We start from the raw sequence: 20,926 nt of genomic DNA, 5'->3' as shown, positions 1-20,926 counted from the left end.
TTTGCTCATAAGGTAAAACAAGAGTTAATGGGTAAAAATAATTCTATTGATTATGATAATTTAACCTATGGTGATATTTTTAGTACTATTAAAATACTTGGTATCAATATGTGTAATGATGAAAAATTGTTAAAACACCAATTAAAGAATAAAAGAAAAGCTAAATATGAAATGGGTAATTTCTGTGAACAATATGGTTTGCCTTCTATTGCTCCTTCCAGGCAAAAGATTAGGAAACATGATAAAAGCCATAAAAAATATAAAAAATACAAAAACAACTTTGTTAAACCTAATGATTTCTATGCTAAGAAGAAAAATATTTCTAAAAGATATGATAAACAACAATCCGATAAAGGTAAATGCTTTAACTGTGGTAAACCTGGACACTTTAGTAAAGATTGTAAGGAAAAACCTGGTAAGTTGAAAAACAAGTTCAACATGTTAAATATTGATGATAAAGAGCAAGAAGAATTATTCAGAATCCTTGAATCAAACAACTCCTCTGATTCTTTGGAAGATGATTTTTCTTTATTTGATTCTTGCTATCAATCTATTGATGATTCTTCTGATTCTCCCAATATTAAAATTGGTTGTAGAGATTCTTGTTGTAATGTTGTTAAAACTATTAATGCTCTCACTAAAAGTGAAGAAGATGAAAAATTAATAATTTAACTAATAAATCAAATTCAAAATCCTGAATTGCAAAAAGAATATTTGGATAAGTTTAAGAAAAATTTGATAAGAGATGAAATTGGTAAAAAACCAAAATCAACCATAAGCTTTGAAGAAACTTTGGAAAGATTTAATAAAAAGAAATACAAAGAATTAACTGTTAATGATCTCCAACATGAAATTAATATTGTTAAACACGAGATAAATGAATTAAAACATGAATTTAAAAGCATGAAAAGTGATAACAATAATCTCAAACAAGAATTGATAATGTTAAAAATTGATAAAAATCTTAATAAATCTGATAATGAACAAGATAAACAAGATGAGCACAATGATGGAGCTGAATCTAGTCAACAGGCTCTTCTTTCTGATAAAGGTATTGTTGATGATCCTCAACTTGCTCTTGTTAATAAAATACTTCCTCCAAAATGGTTTACAACAGTTAAAATTGTTGTTTCTCCTAATTATCATTTCACTATTATTGCTATGATTGATTCTGGTGCGAATATGAATTGTATCCAAGAAGGATTGATTCCTTCAAAATATTTTGAAAAAGCTACTGAAAGATTGGTTTCTACTAATGGTTCCCAAATGAAGATCAAATATGAATTGAATAATGCTCATGTTTGCCATGATAATGTCTGTTTCAAGATTCCTTCTGTTCTTGTTAAAAATATGACTAATAAAGTGATTCTTGGTCTGCCATTTATTAATGCTTTGTATCCCTTTCTTGTTGAACATGATGGAATTACTATTGACCCTTTTGGACAAAAAGTAAAATTCAAATTTGCTTCAAAGTTTGAAATTGACATTGATAATCTGTCTTATAAGAAAGACTCCCCTATGAATGACCTTATTCAAGAACTAGTGATGAGTTCTTGCCAATATTTTGCTGATGATTATAAAGGTAATATTCATAATACCAAAATGTTAAGTACTATCAACTATTCTAATATTATCAATGTTTCTTCACAGGAATCAGAGAATGTTTCCTGGATAAATACTACTAATAAGTGGAATAATACTAATACTTATACCACAAGTAAGTGGATTATTATGGCTTCCTCAGCAGAGAGGAAGAACAAGGGAAAAGCACCAGCACAGGGTTATTCTCAAGACAAAAGGCTCCCAACGGGACAACCTTTTAAAATACTTGAAGGCGCATCTTCTGGGGTAAAACCTAGTGGATCAACATCCCTTCAAGGAGATGTCCCGGTAGAGGTGACATACTCTAGTGGTGATATGGTAATTGCTTTACAAGAAGTTTTGTCTCGAAATTTACAATTCCACAATGGAATCTATTTAGAGTTACCAGATTCTATTAAATTCATTCTTGACAACCTTCAATTTGCTTTTACTAAAATTCAGCATAATGTTTTCCAAAAAACCCTTAGAGCCCTTGACATCCACCTCGTTAACCTTACTGCTCAAAATGAGGCCCTTACTGCTCCAAATGAGGCTTATATTAGCCACCATGATAACCTTGCTCCAGAAAATTATCTTACTCTAGAAAACGATTTTGTTTAGAAAATAACCCTGTTGTAGAAAATGAGGCTCTTTGAAGTCGTCTTAACATTAGTCAACTCTTTGGCAAAGAGGAAATCCATTCAATAGATAATGAGCCTATAATGGGCACTGATTATGCTAGATTGAGTCTTAAGACCCAATCTCTGTTAAGAAGTGCTGTTGCCAACTTGCCGACGGATATACAATTTCTATCTTTGGTCCCAGACCATATTCTGATGCCATTGCTCATTTGCAGATTGCTGATCATTGTAATCCAAGAAGTCTTCTCATCCCGAGGAAAACTCCAACGTTTGAGCCAATTTTATATTGTGCATTCTGTAATGAGTATGCTATTTACCATGAGCATGAATGTGATTCTCCATAAGGTCCTTTTGATCCTTTTGATGGTTACCCATCCGATGCTCCTTCTACTGATTGATGAGTTTATTCCTGAGGTTACTACTGTTTCAAGACTGCTGCTACTTTATTTGTCTGGCTTGCACAAAAGCCAAAATATTTCAATGTCCTTGAGGAATATGTTGCTAAAAATCGGGAACTGTTTCATGATACTCCGGATTCGGCGGAAGATTTTGATTCTCCTATTTGTCTGGCCTACACAATGGCCAAAACATTTCAATATTTACCATTGCTAAAAGCTTGTTTCCCACCAATATGATGCTTCTGAAGATTCCTAAAGACTAGTACTCATGTGAAGACAACGGAAGAATATGCTTATTGGTTTCTTTTATTAGTTTCTTTCTTTTATTGGTTTCTTTTGTCACCAAAGGTCACCAATTATGTGGCCTTGCCCCTAAATTTATAGGCCTATTGTTGATCTCTACGGTGGATTCCCCACAATCTTGAGCCAAAAAGAAGAGAAATTTTATTTTACTATTCATCTGTCACTATTCACCTGTCACTGTTCACCCGACACTGTTCATCCATCACTATTCATGACACTGTTCACTCCGATTTTGCATTTTTAAGGGGGGTTGTCCCTTAAGTTTAAAAATAAGTTTTACTTCATAATTTTCCTTCCTTAGAACTTCTTCCCTTAGAAGCCTTCTTTGAAGAGAAAGTTCCTTGCTTCTACTACTACTACTACCTTGTTCACTACAAACCTTGTAACTCTACAAACCTTGTAACGAGGACTAGTTCAAGCTTTGTAATTGTCAACCTGTTCTGAAATCTTGTATTAACTACTACTACTCCTGTAAGTGTTTTGTACTATTTTCAATAACAAGTATTTTCAGTTTTATGTTCATTATACTACTTGTTGCTACCGCCACCATGGACGGATTACCGCCATATTGGACGGTTCTAAATTGCTTTCATTTACTTTGAACAATTGCTTTCATTTACTTTGAATTATTTTGATATACACTGCTTGGCTGCTTCTACCGCCTTATTGTTCTAACTTATTTATATATATATGTGTGTGTGTGTGTGTGTGTGTGTGTGTGTGTGTGTGTGTGTTTGTTTTTTCAATGGCCCTAGATGGATGCTCCCTCAAATCCAAATCCACCGGCACCAAATGGCCCTAATGACCCTTTGATTATGGATGATGAACCCCTACCAGAAAAAACTAGAGTTAATGAGAATCGGTCCACTAGAGAACCATCAGATGTTTGGGAGCATTTTGTTAAGTTACAAAATCGTGAAAAGTTAGAATGCAAATATTGTAAGAAGCAATACAATGCTGCAAGGAGGAATGGGACCTCATCCATGTGGGCTCATATACTAAAATGTAAGAAGATTCTGGGTGTCATTGACACGAGCCAAACCACTTTGATTTTCCAAGCAAAAAAAACTGGTGGTGTTGAGGGAGAGTTTAGTAATGAGCTTGTTGTTGCTAAATTTTCTACTGAGACAATTCAGATGGCACTTGCGAGGATGATTATAGTGGATAAGCTACCTTTTAGATTTGTTGAGCATGATGGTTTTATATACTTTATGGGGGTGGTTGAGCCTAGGTTTCCTGCGCCTTCTCGTCTCTTGATTATCAAGTGCTAGTAGCAATGGGTAGGCCACTAATGTTGGTTCTTCAATAGAATCAAGTGCTAGTTTTCCATATGATCCATGGAAGATTGCTTCACATGAGTTTGATGAACACATAGCTAAAGAAGATGATAATGAATGCACTACTGATGTGGACAAATATCTTAATGAAGCTAGTGAAAAAAATAGGGAGCATTTTGATATTTTGGCTTGGTGGAAGGTGAATTCTACTAGATATGTAATCCTTTCCGAGGTAGCACGAGATGTCATGGCTATTCCTATGTCTACTGTTGCTTCTAAGTCAGCCTTCAGCTCCTAAAACTGTGAAGGCCCTTATCTGTGCTCAAAATTGGTTAAAAAGCCCATCTAAACCAATCAATCTTCGAGAAGCAATGAATGAAGTGGAAAGTCTTGAGCAAGATGTTGAAGTAGGTAATTTTGTAAAACTATATATAGTTTATTGTTCTTTGTTTATTTGTTTACTAACATTTTCTGTATTTATTTTCATAGAATTGATGAAATTGGCAATAGAGAAAGAAGATTAAGTGAAGACTTGGAGTGTGAGCTACAAAATAGAATTGGGAGGGGGAGAACTGGAGAAGTATAGCATTTGATGGACAGACCTTTTTTTTTTGTTGCGTTCATGTTCATTTAAACAATTTCTTGTTGGGTTTACAAATAATACTTTTTTTGGATTTGTAATTCATTTCATGCTTTTCTTTAGACTTGTTTACATTATGGTTTTGATAATTGAAACTTGAAATTAGTAGGCATGACTAGAATTGCTTTGAGTATGGGTAAATCCTTTTTGCTTTGTACCTGGTGTTTCACATAAACTCTTTACTTCATATTCTTGATCTAAAGTGAGGACTGAAGAGCATTAGATTTTGATAGTTAAAACATTTAAGTTGCTTGCCACTCTACCTCATTCAAAGTACTTGACTTCACTACATGTTTGACGTATACTTGAGAATTTGAGCTAGTGATATTACTGATACATTTTGAATTGTATGGTGATATATATGTTGAATTTTTATATAGCAAGTGAATTTTTATACACCACACCGCACCGCACCGCACATGTGACCGCAAAAATGAGGTGCGGTGCAGTTATGGTTTTGGCTAAACTATACACCGCACCGCACTACACCACACTGCACATGTGACTGCAAAATGAGGTGCAGTGTAGTTATGATTTTGGCTAAACCACATTGCAAAGTGCAGTGCTAAAAATGACCTAAAACCGCATTGCACCGCACCGCGAACACCCCTAGATATCGCTTATTGCTGAAAATTGAAAACTGAACACACTATAACAAAATATTTTTTTAAATATGTAAATAGTACCATGAGACCCAATTTTGAAAAAAAATTGTTGAATTAGACAACTTGTGGGTCCCGTGAACAATGCATGGGACCCACTATATTGGATGCAAACATGCTAAAACTTAGTCTCAACGTAATCCAAACGGAGGCTAAGTTATGTTTTTAAGATGTTATATTTTTTCTTCTCTTTGATTTTATAGATGTTATACTATTGCATTATAAAGATAGTATATAAGAATATAATGTTATTTTATTACATAATATAAAATAACTTGGATAATTTAGTGTTTATAAGTATATTTTTTATTTTTACTTTTTTCTTCTCATATTGTTTTCGATAAATTTCTTACTATCCTCTTTCACATTCTCTCTTTAAAAATTGGTTATTCATCTCTCTCTCTCTCTCTCTCTCTCCTCGACCCATTCGGTCTACTTCAGTCAATTTGGTCTTGTTCGGTCCACTTTGTTCTATTACGTCCAATTCGGTACAATTTGGTCCATTCCATCCAATTCGGTATACTTCAGTCTATTTGGTCCGCTTAGGTCTATTTGGTCCATTCTATGTACCTACTTAAGAATGGGAAAATACAAATTTGAGTTGAGACTTGAGAGCACTATCAATTATTTGAGTAATATCAATTGTAATTATATGATAAGTTTTAATTATCATAATAATCTCCCTAAGGGAATGAAAATTTGAATAATAATTTTGAAATTTAAAAAATTTAATTGTACCAAAAGAAACTAGGAAAATATAATACATAATAATAATAGTTAGAAAAGTATGGATCATTTCAATATCTCTCTCTCTCTCTCTCTCTCTCTCTCTCTATATATATATATATATATCAATCAAAAACATAAAAAATTATAAAATAATATATTTGTAAATGAATGTTCAAATAGTGTGTAAAACACCTTGAACGTTTAGACCCCCAAAATACAAATTACCAATTCAAGCTTATTATCAAACAATATATGTGCGGAATATGAAAATACGCTAAACCAGAATTGATAAAACAATCTACACCAAATAAAATCACAACCACAACAGAAATTAAATGGCAAAGATTAAGGGAAGACAAATGCAAACATAAAGACAATACAACGATGTACCTAAGCCCTCTAAGCTTCTTGCTCCAACGAGGTTACGCTGAACCTTTGTCTTCTCTAGCTTACTGGATCCCGCTATAGCCCATGGCATCAACCAATATCAATTGGTCCCTTCCTAACTGCTTCCCAAGCACCAAATAGCCTTCTCACAGATATGGGTATGGTGAGAAAATGTTTTGGTTAAATGTACCTCTCAAGGATGTATCAATGGAGAGGGTGAGAGTAGAGGAATTTGGAGAATCAAAGGATGAAGATTGTGGATGAGTCAATCTTGTTTTTCTCTAGGATTTTTTCTCTCAAAATTCTCTCTAGAAGCTCTCTACAATACGTGGATATAAGGGGTATTTATACTGGTGTGTATTTGGAATGCGAAAGGTCAGTTTTTCCCAAACAGAGTGGTCTAGCAACTTGACCTCGCGACTTGACTGAGTTGCGAGCTAACTACCTGGCTAGACTGGAAGTTTTGTCCTATAATGCTCCAGCTGGCGTGACTCTTCAGCTCGTCTGCATTCTTCACATGTATGCCAGCTTTGGCAACTTGCTAGCCACGAGCCAGTCGTGAGATCCAGTCGCGAGGCCCTGCTGAGTGCACACTCTTGAGCATTTCTTCACACTCTCTCACACACTATCCTTACATGAATCCCACCTAAATACAGGATTTCTAAATGCTGAATTACAAGCAAATTTGGCACGAAATAAAGTTAACAAGATGGTTGATTAAATTCAACTTTACAATAAAAATAGAGTGATAGAAATTACTTTTTGAAATTTTTTAATTTTTAGAGAGAACAAATTATCTACAATAAAATTTAGAGAATAAACTATACATATTCAGTTTGATAACTAAAACTTATCATATAATTAGAGAATAAATTTTTTTTTTATCATAATAATATCTTTTAAGAGAATGAAGAATTTGAATAATTTATTTAAATAAAAATTGTATATTTATTTATTTATTTATTTTGCTTGAAGGTATAATACACTTCATGCAATTCATTTAAAAGTGATGACTTTAAAACAAATGAGTAACTACCCTAAAGGTTAGATTTGTATATTTATAGTCTTCATGTTTAGAAAAACTTTCACTTAAATTTAATTGAACTGAGGTGGACTAAAATAATAAAATTTCACGATTTTCAAAGAGAAACTATTCTCAAAAAAAAAAAAAAAAAAAAAATCCCAACAGCACTATTTTCTATAATTATAAATAAAATAATACTATTTAAAATAAAAATTAAAAAAGTTAGAAGAAAAAAAAAAAAAAAAACTAGAATCTATGTTTATGTGAAAGGAGGTATAATACATATGATATATTGAATAATTTCTCCTCGATGGGCTGTCATTAGAGTGATTGCTTTGTAGTTAATGATCTGTATTGGCTCTTATTCAAAGAGAATCTATGTTTTATTTCTTATTTTAGATTTATATAATAATTATTTAATATCTCGAGAGCACAATAAGTAAGTGCTCCTATTTTGAGAGAGCGTAATATTTAGGATTAAATGTTTAGATTCCTATTTTGTGCATGTTGGCAAACTGAGAATAAAAATATTTCTAGATTAAGTGTTAGACATTGCTTAAGATTGTACAAATCCAGATTCAAGAACATTCAAGCTCCAAAAAGGAGAGTTCAAGTTTTGTGAAGCTCGACTGATCAAAAATTGCAAAAAATCAAATTTTGTAGAATTTAAATCAGGCCCAAGCCCGTGAAAACGTTTAGCGTTTTAGTCCAACACTTCTAAGTATAAAAGAAAAACCTCAACTACATTTTGATGACTCTAGGAAAACTTATGAGTTACTCCTGTAAGTTCTATGAGGTTCTGTAACTTTCTAACTGTACAAGTGTCTACTAGAATGAGATCTACAATCAAGTGCTGGTAGAATCTAGTTGCTACTACAAGATCAACAATTGGAGATCTAAACCTTTTAGGAGGATCTCAAAGTCATATGCGTGGGAGTTTGTGTTAAGCAAATCCAAGAGAGAAAAGTTCGTGGAGTCGGAGCTGCATGTGGTCATGTTAATAAGTTCTACTAGAGGTAGCATTAGATTTAGGGTTAAATCTTTTGTAAACTTCAATTCTTTCTAGTGGATTTGTTTACCTTAACATAGCTAGGTCAAATCCTCCCCAAATTTTTACCTTGAAACGGTTTGTTTCATTGGTTTTCCTGAGCAATCATATCGTTGTGTCTCTTTCTTTTCTGCTATGCATGATATGATATTTTGTTGTTTAACTTAGATCTCATAATTAACCTAAGTAACTACTTGGCTAATTCACTAGTTTTAAACAATCTATATTAAGGGGTCTAAACAAACAAACAAAACCCTTTAATCATGAGGTTTTAAAAAAATTAACATATTAAATCTCTACTTATTTTAGTGAAACAATATTGTGTTTGAATTTGATTTGGACTCCCAGGATTTAGTTTGTTAGCTTTGAAACTACAGAAATTAATTTTTTACATTCAAAACCATAAATTTTAATTTGTTACAACCATAAATTTTAGGATTTAAAATATTGTTTTTTACAAAAAATAAAGAAAAGAAAAAAAAAAAAAAACCCTCAACACTAAATAGGATTGTTTTGGTATTTTTTTATTAAAAACAATTAGCTAGAAATTTGTTGTATTTCATAGTAGATGATTATGTGGTACCGCAAGATTCAAAACTATCAGATTTGATATGATTTTTTGAATTGAATGAAACATTAACGTTTCAAAACTATTGAATTGACATGGTTTTTATCGGGTCTCATATGGATTTTGCTATTAAAAACTTGTTATGTTAGTAATTATGATTATTTTTTTGGTAAAAAATTGTGATATTTAAATTAAACTAAAGTACACAACATGTACGGTCAATCCTTTCTCTCAATATAAGTAAAAGAAACTTTTATTCAACAAACAAATATTTCTAGCCGCGAACAGAGACAATGAACTTTTCCAAATTCTAACAAACATTACTAATTAAACCCAAACAACCAAAAGCAAAATGAAACATGACCATACACTTTAAGCATAATTATCAAAACTGTATTGGATTGTCTCACCAAGAAAGAGGATGAGTCTTGGTAACAATGACTTTATTTTCTTGGATACAACAAAATCTATCAACATGTTGCAGGTTAAACGATTGGTGTAAATATGCCTTCTTAATTGTAGCTTCTTGAAGCACTAACGAGGATATTGCTCTGTAATTGAAGCTGTTGTAAAATAGCAGAAGCTCAAATTATCAAGATTGATTGTGAAAATATTTTAGGCTTGTGAAAGATCTCCAAATTAACAATAGGAACGAAGAAAATCAATCCAAAAGATAATAGACACAAAACACCAAGATTTTCGTGATTCGGCAATAGCCTACATCCACGGGCGACGATGAACAAATTTTACTATATCAAATTTGGGATAATACAAATTGGTGTAGAGGCACTCTCACAAACCCAAATCCCAAATACACCCAAATAACTCTCTCCCACAAATATGAGCCAGAGAACCAAATACGAACCAAAGAACCAAAAGTTCACAAATACCAAATACCAATTGTGCACAAACCAAAGAGAGAACCACAAATCAAATCCAAAAGTTGCAACGTACCAAGAGAGAGCAAATCACCAAACTACAGAACCAAGCAACAACAAACCTCTCTCACTATTTCAAATTGCAACCCACAAATATCGAAGAACCAAACAAAGGAGAGCCTCTTTTTCTCACACCCACACACTCTATTTTTCACTCTCTCCAATTGCCGCAACACACTACTTATATAGGATGTGAAGATACAAGTCCTCCAATAAATAGAATTGTATTCCATGCAAATACTAATCCAAGCAACTTTAAGTAGAACTCTAATTCTTATCTATTGAGCACGTGAGGTCCAATATCAATTCCAAGTTGAACTTGGATATCTAAGCTGGTTAGGTATCAGTTTAAGAGTCCTAAAACAATTTGGAAATATAGTTGCACTCGAAATAGGACATCAAGTCTTATACACCACTCCAAAACAAGCATGGATTAGGATAAGTTCAAGCCACTGACATCACAAATCTCCACCTTGGCTTGAATCCAATCAAACCTCACAAACGACATTTGCAAACCACTAAATACAAATCCTTAACAAAAGCCTCATTTGTTGAGTGTTGGATATAGCCGCCTTCGGAATGATCTGATCTTGTCAACTCCAAATTATGCTCCCATTGTGATGACATGTCCGATTCAATGTTGTCGTGCATAAAGAATACAGGCTATGATGGTATCAGAAGAGTGATAGAGTAGCTATTAAGCATAAGAAAAATCATAGCCATGGTTGGCCTATCAGTTACACTTTCTTGAACACATAGTAAACCAATGTGGATGCATCTCATTATTTCAGTTATTGAGCCGTCTTAATGTGGGATCAATAATATGTGAAGCAGTTCCCTTTCTCCAATTTTTCCATGCCTGTAAGATATAATTCAATGAACAGACATTATATCAAAGGAAACTATTGTATGAGCTAATATTGCTTTTCATCCCACAAAAATGGTTTAGTTGCAATGTCCCCCTAAACAACAAAACTATAAGCAAAAAAAAATAATAATAAAATAAAATAAAAATTCTAATTGAACAATTGATAATAAGAATTTTACCCCATCCTTCCCACATAATTTGACAGAATTTCTAACAAAAAAAGGGGAAAGAGAGAAACATTGCTCAGTTTTAAAATTGAAGGAAGCATTACAACTATATCATATATAAGAGGGGGAAATGTATGTACATACATACCTACGTATCTATGTAGCTGCACTCATAAGAACAGAGAAATGTACTAAAATTGATCATACTTACATAGCTTAGAAGGTCCTCTACATTTGCTCCATTTCAAAGGCAGTTGTTCCTCTGTCCACTCACTATTTCCAACCTTAACACACCAAAAGTAAAGACATTAGATTTTACTGAAAACTGTCCTTGCATTGCATATTCTAGAGCCATATATCCGCTACATAGTACACATTAATAATATTAGTTTGATTTTATTTCTATTAAACAAAACAAATATTAGCTCTCCCCTCTCTAGATACTTACTAGGTCCCCATAATTCTACTTGTATTAGCTTGAGTATGATCCAATAAAAACAATTTTGCCATTCCAAAATCTGAAATTTTAGGATTCATTTCTTCGTCTAAAAGTATGTTGTTAGCTTTAAGATCACGATGGATAATTCAAAGCTGTGAATCTTCATGAAGGTAGAGAAGCCCTCGAGCAATACCCCCTATGATTTTGTAACGCTTTTCTCAATTCAATTGTTCACGCTTGATAGGATCTATGTAACATATCAAGCATTTGATTTTAATGGAGGTATTTTTTGACAAGACATGTAACCCAAAAGAAAATTTATGAGAATGAGTTGATAAAAAGAAGTGTAGACATACCAAAAATAAAGTGGTCAAGGCTAGTATTTAGCACAAACGCCTTTCATTCCTTTCCATGCAAAACCCTATGAATCTGACTAAATTACGGTGCTGAAGTTTGTCAACCAATAGAACCTCATTCTTAAATTCTAAATCTCCTTGTCCAGAATTTGTTGAAAGCCTTTTAACCGCGATAACCTATCCATTATAAAGCATACCCTGACAATATATAAGACCAAAATTTGTGCAATCATACGAGGGAGTTTGAAGATTTTTACTGCAAATAATATAGTTTTCCATAATATTATACTATAAAATTACCTTGTAAATAGCCCGAATCCACCCTATCCTGGCTTATTTGCTTCAGAAAAGTCCTCAGTTGCAACTCTAATAGTGTCAAAGTTGAATTGCAAAGATTCCACGCCTCCAATTTCATCATCAATATCTTTACACGAAGAGCAAGTAAATACTTATATTAATAAATCAAATTCAATATTTAAAGAAGTGTACCACAGTTTAAAATACATATGCAAATAGTACTAATGATAAAAATAAGTCAGTTTTAGATAGAAAATTTTGATTCAACATTAATTTGTTACTACCTATAGCTGATATATACAAAGCCTAGCTAAATTTTTTAATACAGATTCTTAAACCAAATTTTCACTTACTTTCTTCTTTCTTCGTTAGCTGCCTCTTCACTCTTAAATAGATGCAGATGGAGATGATTAGTACCACTAAGGCAACAGATGGTACAACTATAATGATGACAGTCTGTGATGTGCTTAACCCATTCCCGCCTACAGAAACCATAAATCTGTTCTAGTTAGAACATTATAGGTTTAAGATCCTGATCAATTAGCATTACTGAAAGCTTGAATTGTAGGTTGGTATTAGGCACTGGGATTCCTTTTACTTGTAACCGCTTGTTTTTATAATAGTGGATTCTTAGGAGTGGTGACCTTAAATTCACCCGGTGGGGTTTTGCCTCGGTGGTTTTCCCTATTCGTAAACAAATCACCTGTGTCAAATTTATGCTATGCATTTAACTTAGTTGGTGATTTGTTTGTGCTACCACACTTATTGCATGTAATTGAATCTAATTAATTCACTTGGATAACTAATTGATTAATTTACCAAAGGGGTCAATACATTTTTGGCCTATCAATGGCTCCTAAGATTGGTAGGAAGTTTAAGACTAAGGCCAATAGGAACATTGCTTCATCCTCTTCTGGTTTTGCCTTGGTTGATAGGGTTAGGTTTCTATCTGCTAAGTGTGAGGATACCTATGAGACCTTAACCAAATATAGGTCTATTTGGGGAGAAAGGGAGATTGTTTTAAGTGAGTTAGATCCTTCTATCCGTAGGAATTTAGTGTCTAGGAATTCGGTTTCTTTCTATGAGGTATCTGATCCTCCTTCTGCTGCTTTGATTAGACAGTTTTATTCAAATCTCTCTGTCTATTCTGAGGTGATAGGTGGTCATTATTTGACTTCCTAGATTAGAGGTAAACAGTTTACCATTTCAAAACAAACAGTTTCTGAAGCTTTAGGAGCTCCTCTAGTTCGTAAGCCCACATATCCATACACTGATTTTCCTCCTATAGATGACATTATGTCTTTACTCTGTGGTAAGTCTATTTCTTAAGGAACTGAACCAAGAATAAATTCTCGTGACTTTACTGAGCTTAATTATCTGTATTTATAGATATTCTGCCATAACATTTTATCCTATCTCTCATGTTCATACTGTCCCTATAGATAGGTGTGCATTCCTCTATGCTCTCATTACAAATGGTTCTATGTGTTTTCCTTCTCTTTTCATTCAAACTATTGTTGATGTTTATAGGAGTAAGAGTAAATGTCAAAAGTTGTTCTTTCCTATGTACATATATAGGATTTTAAGATTTCTAGGGTTGTCAGATTTTCCTCCTTTAGAGTTAGTTCATCTCACTGCCCCTATATGAGCCACTTTTCTTAGATAGCGATAGGCTCAGATGAAGAGTGATGAACCAAGAACTAGGACTTCAAAGAGATCACAAGGTAAAGCTTCTACTATAGCTACTGTCTCTGATGTTATGCCAGCAGTTGAGGAGGCTTTTGTGGATCCGACTACTGTTGTTTCTAGTGGTGTTGATGATGTTGATTCTACCGTTACCCTTCCTCTCTCACTCTTTGCCATGATGGTGTCTTTCATGACTATTCAGGCAACTCATGGACAACTTCTCGATGAGTTTTTGACTGAGGTGGCTACCTTGAGAGCTGATTTTGTTGAGTATAGGAGTGCATTTCCACCTCCTCCACCCTCTGATGATTGATGGTTGCCATTGGCAATATGTAACAAAAAGGGGGAGTAAGTTTGAGAGTTCTTGTTAGGGTGAGTAAAGAGTTTTTGTACTGAGGGGGAGTTTGATGTTTTTAGTTTGATGTATTTTTTTTTTATATGTATTTGTTTATATTTATTTAGTGTTATTGTTCTTGTTTCACAAACATTGATGGTTTATTGACTATGATAATATATTTGATGTTTATATTTGTAAAGTTGTGATTTACAACTAATTTGTGTTGGCTCTAATTCTGTGCCAAATTTGATTGTAATTTTGTTCAATCTTTTGTACCATGTATTTTATGTGGGATTTCATTGTAAGGGTTGTGCGTGAGAGAGAGTGTGAAGACTCAAGACTCATTGAAGATCAAAGGAATTTTTGCGGGTAGCTCACGAGAAGCCTTCTCGCAAAGTGAAGCATGTGCTTAGTACATAACTGGAATGCGAAGAGTCATGATAAATGGTGACAACTGGTTTTCACGAGTGTCTCGTGGGTAAGGCCTTCTCGCGAGATACCCGCGAAACATTCTATTTTGCCAATTTGTCATATCTGATACACCTGGTCTCTACCTACAGTATATATACCCACATTACCCACATATTGAGAGGAGTGCTTTTCAGAGAGAAAACCCTAGCCATTACACTTAAGAGTGAGAGATTGTCATACCCACAATCTTCTACACAATCCATTATGGTTTTTCTCAACTCCTACCTCTCAATTTCCAAATCCTTGAGAGGTTGATAGGCCAAACACTTACCACACCCATCCTGAGTGTAAACTGAGGTTTTAATGTTGCTGGGAAGCATTGGAAGAAGCCATTTGTTTGGTGGATGCAATTGGGCTGAATTGTGTGATCCGAAGAGTTAGAGAAGGCAAGGTTTCGTTAAGTCAGTTGGTAGCAGGAACTTGGAGGGCTCGAGTACATGGGGTAGGCTAGGCTTGGAGGGTCTTTTGTTATTCATGTACTCCAACTTATTCTCTAGTGGATCGATTTACCGCTTAGAGGGCGGTGGAGAGATTTTTGGCTGAGTTCTTTGGTTTCCTCTTCGATAACACATCGGTGTGTTATCTTGTGTTTGCATTATTCTTTCCTACTCTTTTAGCTTTCATTTTACTACTGTGATTTGATGAATATGGCTTAGAGTAGTTATATTGTTTATCCGCTCGCATTTACTCTATTCCACACTTAATTTAAGTTAGAGTAAAATCAACTGAGCCGTAATTTTAATTTGGGGGTCTAAACATTCTTTGTGCTTTCACACAAATTCGAGCTTTCAATTAGTATCAGAGCGGGTACACTTGCTGTGGTTTCATTACCTAAGTGTGATCCTAGACCCTTTTTGAGATGGATCGATCTCAATCACTTAATGCTCCTCCATACTTTGATGGGAGCAATTATACTTTTTGGAAAGTCTGTATGAGGGCATTTCTATGTTCTATTGATGATAATGTTTGGGATGCTGTCAAGATTGGATGGACTAGGCCGGAGGCCACCAAATCCACATGGGATAAGGCAGCTCTTGCGGCAACTAATACTAATAGCAAGGCTTTAAATGCTATTTTCTGTGGTGTTTCTCCAAGCAAATTTCACAAAATCTCTCATGTTGCAGTTGCCAAAGAGGCGTGGCAAATCTTGGAGACGACCTATGAAAGAACCAAAAAAGTGAAGGACACCAAGTTGCAAATGCTTAGCTTCGAGGAGCTGAAGATAAGTCATTCGACTCATTTTATGGGAAGCTAAATGAAGTGGTAATTAGGAAATTCAACTTGGGGGAAAAGATGGAGGACTCCAAGATTGTGAGGAAGATTCTACGATCATTGCCGGAGAGTTTCCATGCAAAGGTCATTGCCATCGAAGCGAGCAAAGACCTTGATGAGATTAAAATTTAAGAACTCATCGATTCCCTTCAAACCTATGAGCTATCTTTACTCTCAAAGGAAGAGCAAATCTCTTGTTCTCAAGACAGTCAATGAAAGATTGGAAGCTCGAGACAGACAAGCCGCTCCTTCACTATTGCAAAGCGGCGCTCAAGACTCCTCAGATGAGGATGAGGTTGAAAAGGATATGGTGTACCTTGCCAAGAACTTCCGTAAGTTCCCAAAGTTCAAGAGAGATGGAAAATCTTTTGAGAAGGGAAAATTCTCAAAGTTCAAGAAGGACAAAAAAGACTTCAAGAAGAAGGATTCAAGAGATTCCTCACCGCATACTCCGCATTTATGGCCATTACACCTGTGGACTCATCAGAAGATTTGAGCCTTCTAGTGGAAGAACTCAGTGTGCACACCGAAGTAGAGTCTATGGGAATTGGGGAAGAATCCGATGATGAAGATGAAGGAACTAAGGAATTGCAAGAATCTTATAATTCTCCTCTTGAGAAAACTGAAGAGTATGCTAGAATGGCTAAGGCAGCCATCAAAAAAAAATGAAGAAAGCTGAACAAGACTACAAGAGCATACTTGTAAGGCACAAGGAAACAAAGTGTGAAGTTGAGGCACTAAATGGAGAACTAACCGAGGCCTACTCCAAGATCAAGTTTCTTGAGCTTAAAGTGATTCGAGCTAATGCCAAAGTGGAGCATGTTGCCTCCAAGAAACTTGATGAAGTGCTTGCATCAGAAGCCTTTTTTTGACAAAAGTGGATTAGGATATTCTAGAGAAAGTAGTTCAAGTGCTAATGTGTCCAAGGAGATGAAATTTGTTAAAGCTAAGGAACCAATGGTAGTAACTCCAAGTGTTGAGAATGTAAAAGTGGAGAAGAAGTCAAATGGAACTGCTCAAAAGGTTTTAACATAACCTCAAAATCCATTTGTGGCCAAACCTAAGGCTAAAGGGAAGTCTCTCCCAAAGTCTCAAAGAGGTCCCTAAGTTCAACACTTCTGCCACCATTGTGGAGTTTAGGGACACACAAGACCTAATTGTTATAAACTTCACGCATTGAAGAAAGCAAATTCTTAAAGGCTAAGAGGACAAGGAAAGGGGAATTGGAACTCCAAGCAATCAAAAGGGTGAGAAGTTGATTCCAGCTTTGGTGATGTGATAAAGATAATAGATATCATCACTTCCTGTTTGGCAAGCTTTAGTCAAAGGTTTGAGAATCACAACTTTAGTACCCAATCCTCTAAGGATATCACCCCAAACGCACATGCCATGTGGGTGAAGAAGGGAACACATGCATAAGCATTAGACCATGTCCATGCATCAATACTTCCCACATGATGTGACTTTGATTGGTTGTTTGCTTATGTTTCACATTTTGGCATGTTTTTTTTTCAAGTTTGTTTTGTACTTGTTATTTTTGTTGATCTTACTTTACATGTTTTGTTTTTGAGTGTGTTGAAAAATTCAAAAACCCATAAAAATTGAAAAATCTCTAAAAAGTTTGATCACTTGTGTTATGTATATCATATGTGAGTTTGGCCTAGTACCTTTGTACTAATGGCGTAGTGTATTTACGAGCTTAACTTATTATGTATGCACATCTTTCTTTGTGAGAAAAATCTTGAAAACTGTTGTAAATCAATCTCCAAGCTTGTCTTGAATGATTGGTCAATAGTCTTGATGGTTTTGATACATGCATAGACTTGTGCCTATATATCTTCCCACACTTTTTTATTTTTTTGCTTTATAACTCAACAAATGTCAAATCTCAAAAAGAGATAATGAGCTGCAAAAGCCGTCGCACATATTACTATTTGACTAGGAAAAAGGGAAAGTGACTTGTATTGAAATGTATGGTGCCCAAAAAGCCAAAGGCTGACTTTCAAAATTGAAATATCAAAAATTTCAAGCATCGATCTCAAAAAGAGATGTAAAGATAAAAAATGATCAAATGTTATGAATTGTAAAAAATTCAAATGAAAAGCTTCAAAGATATGTAATCATTTTCTTGTGGGAGGTCATATATATTCATTTCTATAATTGAGATAGACCACTTGACTTAGTACTAGTTGTGTATGACTTGATTGAATTGATCATTGAAGCTTCACTCTAGACTAAGGACTATTCCACATTTGATACTCACACACAACACACAAGACTTTAGTTCATTGAATGCCTATTTCATTTGTGTGATTGTACATGTTTAAATGTGATGTGTATGCTCAATTACTTGTCGATCAAACCCAAAAATATTTTTGAGTATTTTATATGTTTTTGAAAGTGTTTTTATGCTTTCGGGTTTTGAGTTTTTGGTTAAATTTCATTTTTCACATTTTTCATCAAAAACTTCTTCAGAGGCATTTCGCGAGAAGCTTGCGACTAAGCTCCTCCTACGAAAATGGGTAAAGGCAAAATATGAAAACACAAAATTTTAGACAGAAACTTTCGCGATTATCTCATGACTGTTTCGCGAGTAAAGTCTACTTGTGAAAATTTTTTGTGCTTCAGAGGAATTTTTCCCGAGTAACCCGCGAAAAACCCGTGTTTTCAATTTTAAAGGGCTGATGTAGACTGTTTTTCAAAAACTCTTGTTTTCCCTCGCTTCATCTCCCTCAAGCCTCAAACAACCCAAAACCTAATTTTACTCAAAAACCCAATCAAATCTCAAAAAAAAAACTTCTTCAAATCATTTCTAAGGCATGTTCATACAATCTTTTCTCTTTATTTCCTTAGATTATGTAGAAAATTTTAGGTTTACTTTAGTTGGGTTTCATTTTTGAAAAAGGGTTGTGAACTTTAAATTTTATGAAAATTCTTTCAATTTCTTGATTAGGCTCTGTCCCATTTGGTTTGTTTGTGTTTGTGTTGGCCAATTATGGCAATTTTAACATGTATTTAGGCAAGTTTCACTCATGATCATGCATTGCCCACTTGTTAGTTCTATAGATGCATACCAAGTGTTTGATAAAATGCCCAAATAGCATTTTGGTGTTGTTTTGGACTCCAATGAGTTCCAAACTTTGGGGATTACCATGACTGGACTTGTTTATCATTTTTTGATCATTGGGTTTGTGTTTTACACACTTTGACCCAAATGTGCTTAGTCATGCCTTGCACATGCATCACATATGCACACCACATGCACACTTGATGCACACACATGCAAACTTGTCATATTTTTGTATTTCAATCATGCTAATTACATGTTTAGCTCTTATAACATGATTGTGTGACAATGTTTATGTTCTTTTTAGGACTTTGTGTTTATTTTATAGACTAACTAGGTTCTAATCAAGTTTGTGTTCTTGTTTTATGTTTTTGCACTTGTTTCTTTGTTCTTTGTGTCTATTTTTACAAATGTCCCCCACTAAGCACTCTGCTTCCAAGAAACCCTCAAAGCATGCACGCATCAACTCAGAGAATTTCAGAACTATTGAGGCAAACATGGCCTACAACGATTGCTATAAAAGGCAATGATCATCATAGAAAGGGTTGTACAAATGGAGACCCTTGAAAACACTTCCATACTTGAAGTGTTCAAGGAGAGAACTTGGACAAAGTTGCTGAATCTAAGTAGAAATGTCTATGCTGAACTCATAATGGAGTTCTTCGCCAATGCCACTGTGGAAGGAGATCACATCAATTGTTGGGTGCAACAAAAAGAATTCATTATCACAAGGGATTCCATTCAAGAATTCTTAGAAGTTCGTCCACCATCTCAACAAATCTCCATAGAACATGATGATAGATTGGACTCTCTTGAGCCAATGGCGGAACTCCTCGGTGGCTCTCTCAAGAAGAAGTCAATGAACACCATCCTTTTCAACGCGGAGATGAGGACATTGGCTTATGTCATGATTCACAACCTCTACTCAGTGACGAACTTGACAACATTGTCCAGACGAAGAACCATTTTTCTATATGATCTCTTCACACATAAGGAGATCGACATATGCCATAATATATACTACCTCCTGACCAAGAGCATCACCAAGAGGAACTCAAGGACAATATTGCCATTCCCTAGTCTCATTATGGATCTCATAGCAAAGACAAAGCTGAAGATTCCAAGCAATCTTACCATTGTGCAAAGAGACTATCCCATTGGTGCTCATACGGTGACCCATAGCAAAGCCCACATCACTGAATCAAAAGCTGGCATTTCTCAAATCCCAAGGGATGATGTTAAGGAAGAAGGTGGAGACACAGAGGAAGAGATTGATAGGTTCACCTCAGCACTAGAGGGTTTTGCACAACCATCTTCCCAAGCACAAGCACGGGGACCCGTTCGTCTTGATCGTCTCATTGCCAAGGTTGAGTAGATGTATGGTATGCTAGAATCCCATGTGCAGCACACCACAGATCAGTTTACATATGTCGAAGGCCAAATTACTGTGCTATTGTCTCAGATTGAAGACATGATGATGGAGCAGCAACAACAACAAGAGGGATCCAACTCAAAATCTGAGCAATTCTTGCTCCTTTGGCCATTCCAGTCAAAAAGGGGGAGAGAATTTTGAGGGGGAGCAAAGCGTAGCATATCTTAGATATTAGTTCATTTTGGTGGCTTAGTGGTTTAATTTTCTACTCACCTTTATAGTCTTTATAACTCTTGGATATTTACATTGCTTTATTTTAAAGCTTTAAGTACTTTGGTTTAAAACTTTCAGTTTATATTCAGTACTTTGATTTTGTATCCTTGCTTTGTAGCATTTTT

General features: G+C 34.7%; 1 pseudogene; it reads right to left on the bottom strand.

Annotated features, from left to right (window-relative positions):
• Positions 1-10,829: 10,829 nt before the first annotated feature.
• LOC126727258 (cysteine-rich receptor-like protein kinase 29) lies at positions 10,830-11,912 on the bottom strand (annotated as a pseudogene).
• Between the last annotated feature and the right edge of the window lie 9,014 nt (positions 11,913-20,926).

Source organism: Quercus robur, chromosome 5 (assembly GCF_932294415.1).
Source record: "Quercus robur chromosome 5, dhQueRobu3.1, whole genome shotgun sequence".
NCBI classification, from domain to species: domain Eukaryota; kingdom Viridiplantae; phylum Streptophyta; class Magnoliopsida; order Fagales; family Fagaceae; genus Quercus; species Quercus robur.
The sequence above is the reverse complement of the archived record's forward strand: the minus strand, read 5'-3'. Positions and strand labels throughout refer to the sequence as shown.